At 43.5% G+C, this 5,080-nt stretch overlaps 1 long non-coding RNA gene across 1 annotated transcript; it reads left to right on the plus strand.

Moving 5' to 3' along the window:
- Positions 1–271: 271 nt before the first annotated feature.
- Positions 272–4,379, plus strand: LOC106724290. The gene is made up of 3 exons (XR_001360044.1): positions 272–881; positions 1,199–1,298; positions 4,303–4,379. It is a non-coding gene; the product is annotated as an uncharacterized LOC106724290 (long non-coding RNA).
- Positions 4,380–5,080: the final 701 nt, after the last annotated feature.

Here is a 5,080-nt window from a genome sequence, read left to right on the forward strand (position 1 = left end):
CAGCGGGGCGGGGAGGTGGGAAAGGGGCGGGGCTGAGTGCGAGAGGAGTAAGTTGTTTTTTCGATAGGGGAGCGTCGGAGCCCGGTTCTGGGCGGAGGTAGTTGCTGATTGGTGGAGCGTGGAGGGCTCCTGGTCACGTGGACCTAGTGGGCGGAGGAAGTTTGGAGAGCCTCAGTTGACCGTAGTGGGCTGGGTCCTGCTGGGCTGGCTTAGGGCGGGGGCTGTGGCCCGGGTTAGGGCGGGAGGATAGTCTCTGGGAGGAGCGTGGGTGCAAGGTGGATAGCTACGTCCTAGAACTGGTTCCTATGTTTTTCTAGGGCATGTGGACTAGGGATGGGTTCTTGAGCAGAAGCCAGGAAGTTAAGAGTTTGTGCAGGAGTCACCTGAAGGGTCAGAAGTTAGGGTCCTGTATGCTTAACAAGATATTCAGATTGGATGTGCACACCCCAACTCCAGGACTGAGGGGTGGAGAGACTAATCCACAAAATTTCCTTAAACTGCAGAAGCTCCAGGGCCTCCTGAATCCCTGATATTCTCTGAGGGAACCAGGACTTCTTAGTCTTAAAATTTATTTTTCTTACCATAAAATGTCAGCTCCTTTAATGTAGTGCAATATTTTGGTAAATGGTGTTGAATAGGAGATAGGATGACAGAAACCTATATTTAACCTAACAATCACTTTTACCACTACCAAGAGTATTGAAAGTTTTGAAAAGACAAAATTATTGTCTTTGATTCAATTTGCTGTAAATTTGGATCCCCCCCCCCCGCAATTGTAGTCAAAAGGTCTAGTTTGATTCAACAGTCTTGAATTTTACTGTCTAATTTGCCTCATGCGCCCAAATGATGTTATATTTGGATTTCTGATGCTGCAAACAAATGTGAGTTCCCACTAAAGTGTGTGATCTTTTCATTTTAAGTAAGAGCCTACTGTTGGAATGGGTATCAATATTTGGGATCTGGGCTTTTAATACTTAGAATTAGCATTTGGAAGCTGGGGTATGTATATATACATATATATATATATATTTTAAATAGGTAAACTGAAATGTACTTTTCTATTTGTTTACTATAAAGTTGAATTTGCCCTAAATTAACTTAATCTTGATGACTAAATTTGAACGTATGCTTTCATCCCTTACTTGGTTGAAATGCCCCATTTGAAAATGTATTTTCTTGTTTTGTTTTTCGTTATTAGCTAATCAAAACATGAGCTTAAGAAATGAGGATGTTGCTTGAAGCTATGCCTGTGTAAACACTGAAGCTAAAAATAGGTCATCACGAACTAGATTGATAAGGTAAGATTGGGAGGGGCTCTGATTTAAATATAAGATAATATGAGTCTTGGTTAGGAGTTTATAATCTGCTTGGTGATTGAACATTCATTTGTATGATCATTAGACTATATAAACCAATGTTTTTTATTGATTGTACTGTCAAATGGCCCAGTTTCTTTAATATAAGAATATATGTTGTGGAGCCATGAGTTTGATTCCTAGCTCTACTGCTTTATTATGTGTCTTTTGGGGCAAGGACTTGATTGTTTGTGCCTGGAGTGCTTCATCTGTAAAATGGGGATAATAAAGCTTTCTTCTTGGGCTGCTATGAAATTTAAATGATTTCATACATTTCAAAAAGCCAGAGAGCAGTGCTCAACACAGAATAGCCACTCAACACCTGTTGGCTATTTTTTAAAAATATGATTTTTTTGATTTCAGAGAGAGGAAGGGAGAAGGGTGAGAGAGAAACATCAATTGACTGCCTCCTGCATGCCCCTTACTGGGGATTGAGCCCATAACTCGGGCAACGTGACCAGGAATCGAACCCACAACCTCCTGGTGCATGTGACAACGCTCAATCAAATGAGCTACACAGGCTGGCTTATTTGTTGGCTATTATTATCATGGATAATTAAAGTCAAGATTATACTGTCTTCCTTTATTCAATATGTAAGTTTCTAAAAAAAAATACTTGTATGCTTTTATAAAATGAATTTTATTTTAAACTGTGCCAGTCTTCAACACTTGGATTTCACAAAACAATAAAGCATTTTCAAAAACCTGGGGAACCAATATAGATTTCTCCAACTTTATTTTGGCAAGTAAGGGCGTTAAAAAGGAATAACTAGCCCTAACCAGTTTGGCTCAGTGGATAGAGCGTCAGCCTGCAGACTGAAGGGTCCCAGGTTCAATTCAGGTCAAGGGCATGTACCTTGGTTGTGGGCACATCCCCAGTAGGGGGTGTGCAGAGGCAGCTGATCAATGTTTCTCTCTCATCGATGTTTCTAACTCTCTATCCCTCTCCCTTCCTCTCTGTAAAAAATAAATAAAAAATATATATTTTTAAAAAGGAATAACTAGCATAAAATAGGTTTATATTGTGTGTGTGTGTGTGTGTGTGTGTGTGTGTGTGTACTAGAGGCCTGGTGCACTAAATTCGTGCACGGGTGGGGACAGTGTCCCTCAGCCCGGCCTGTGCCCTCTCGCAATCTGGGAATCCTTGGGTAGGGCCCCTAGGCCTGGCTGGCGATCAGGGCCTATTGGGGCTTTCATTCCCCTGGCTGCCAGCAGATGGCCCCACCCCTGCCACTGCCACTGCTTATCATCTGTGAGACGCTGCCCCCCCACACCCTCAACACCTGTTGCCTCTCTCTGAGGGCGACAGGCATGGGATGTGATCACTTAGCTGGCCTGGGCCTCATTCTGTGGAGTGATCACTGGCCAGCCCCGCACACCTGCCACAGCACCGCTGGCTGGTGACCTGGGCCTCCCTCTGTGGGGCGATTGATCGCAGGGCCCCCAGATCAATCGCCCCGCAGAGGGAGGCCTGCTCACCCAACCGGGGCTCCGCGATCTGTTGGGGTCCAGCCCCAGCAGGTCCAGGGGTTCCCAAAGGTGTGGACGAATTCAGCCAAGAATGAAGGACACGGAGGCTGATCAGCATAGCGAGGTTCTCCCGCCAGGTTCTGTAGCCAGGTTCTGTGTTTTATTGTCTTGTTACATCTGTATTTATACCAGTTGATTTTAATCCTATCAATTTCTATTCCAAAGGTTAGGGCGTTTCTTATCTCCATTCCAGGGAGTAAAGATTATGTAGCTTAAGCGTGATTGTTCGTAGTTAAAGTGATTAACTACCCGCCTGGCACTTAGTTAAGGGGTTTTATTCCCTCCCTAACTTCAGGGAAAAATCCCTACCTGGGGAAACAACCTTTCTCGGAGAGGTGACCTTGATTAAAACACATAGCGCCAAGAAGGGGAGCAAACATATTAAGAACAGTATGCCATATACGCCAGGTCCCTTGAAACATATGCTGTGCAGATGTTTCTTCCCTGCAGCGACTGTGTCAAGCAGCAAGGATGGACCGGCTTCCGGCAGCGATCGATTGCCGGGCAGAGGGTGGCCTGGGCCTCCCTCCTTGGGGTGATCGTGGAGGCCCCCCCAATTGATCAACCCTCTGGCCCGTGGCCTGGGCCTCCCTCTTTGGGGTGATCAATCGTGGAGCCCCTGCATCGATCGCCCCACAGAGGGTGGCCTGGGCCTCCTTTGTGGGGCGATCATGGGGCGATGGCGGGGCCTCCTGACCAATTGCATCACACCCGCCTTGGTTGGCCTGGCACCAGTGCATGTCATAGAGTGGTCGTCCGGAAGGTTGTCCAGATGGTCGTTCTGCTGTTTGGCAGGTCAGTCGATTTGCATATGTATATATATATATATATAGTATTTTAACCACATAAATTGGGGGAGGTCAATTTTTGAATAAAGTACAGTTTCTTAAATTTAGCCTATGCAGAATAGTACAAAGCTGATATTTCTCATTTCACTTTGAACCATCAGGGGCTAACATTTAGTAAACCTCTACATTAAGGCATATTTCCATGTAATTGTGATGCATATAATCACCGTTTAATTTATTTGTTTTGTGCACACAGATTTTCATATGTTGGTTTTGTTTAAGCACAATTTGACTGCATTTAAAAGAATCACTATCAACTATGTCTTTTGGTAGTTTTTTAACTACAAAGACCCAGAAAAACTCTTTAAAATGAATTCGTCTGCCATTGCCATTAAGAAATCTACTGCTCGTTTATTTGTTCGTTTATTTCTTCATTTATTCAAGAAGTATTTATTTAATAGCTGCTATGTATTAGGCACCAAGATGAATAAGACAGATGAGGCCTTCCATCACAGAACATAAAGTTCTTTTCACCCCTTGAAATTTGGAAACCATAGGCCCAAGTTGGATTTGACAACAGCTGCCTAAACACTGCAATCTGGAAATCAGACATTTATTTTTCTTCCTAGGAAACCAGCATCCTCAAACTGTATGTGAAACTCTCTGAAGCAATAGCAGACTATTCTCCTATGCCCCATGATATCCCTGACTTGCAACTAGCAAATTAACTTTCAGGATATTAGTTTTTCTGCCAACTGCCACCTGATCTAGCAGAGAAAGCAGGGCTGGAATTAGAACTCACTAGATGTTGTATGCCTGCAGGTTGGTATTCCTACTTACGCAGACAGTGTCCTGGCACAGGAGAACAGTGGGCCTATTTCCACTTATTCATATGGAGCTGTACAGTCAAAGCTGGGAGCCCGAGTGGGCCAGCCCCTGTTCTACATCTCAGTGTAGAAGTTGACATTATGCACTGTGAGAAGCCAATGAAAAGGAATAGCCTCTTCTTGGCCATGAGTTTCTAGGTATCCAGGATACCAAGCCACTTTAATGACTGTATCAGATCTGCTTGCTGATTTGATTGTGCTGATATTGGTTATTAAAACAACTGACTCCTACCAATTCACTTACAAAGACCTCTTCAAAGGTTTTGCGTAGACAAAACCTTTGGTAGGGAAAGATGTATGTTTTTCAAATTTGAAGGAAAGATTTATAATATTACCACTTCCATGAAAGGGCTAGATTTTCTGCATTCTTACTTGTCTCCACCAGGCAACTAAAAAGTATTGTAGGCCATTAGGTTTGTACATATTTAGAGCAGTAGCTTTTGTATGCACTTTATAAGATGACGTGTTAGCAGAGTATCCCATTGAAACATAACCACAGACAGTTACATGTATGAAAACT

Source organism: Myotis brandtii, unplaced genomic scaffold, assembly GCF_000412655.1.
Source record: "Myotis brandtii unplaced genomic scaffold, ASM41265v1 scaffold79, whole genome shotgun sequence".
NCBI lineage: Eukaryota > Metazoa > Chordata > Mammalia > Chiroptera > Vespertilionidae > Myotis > Myotis brandtii.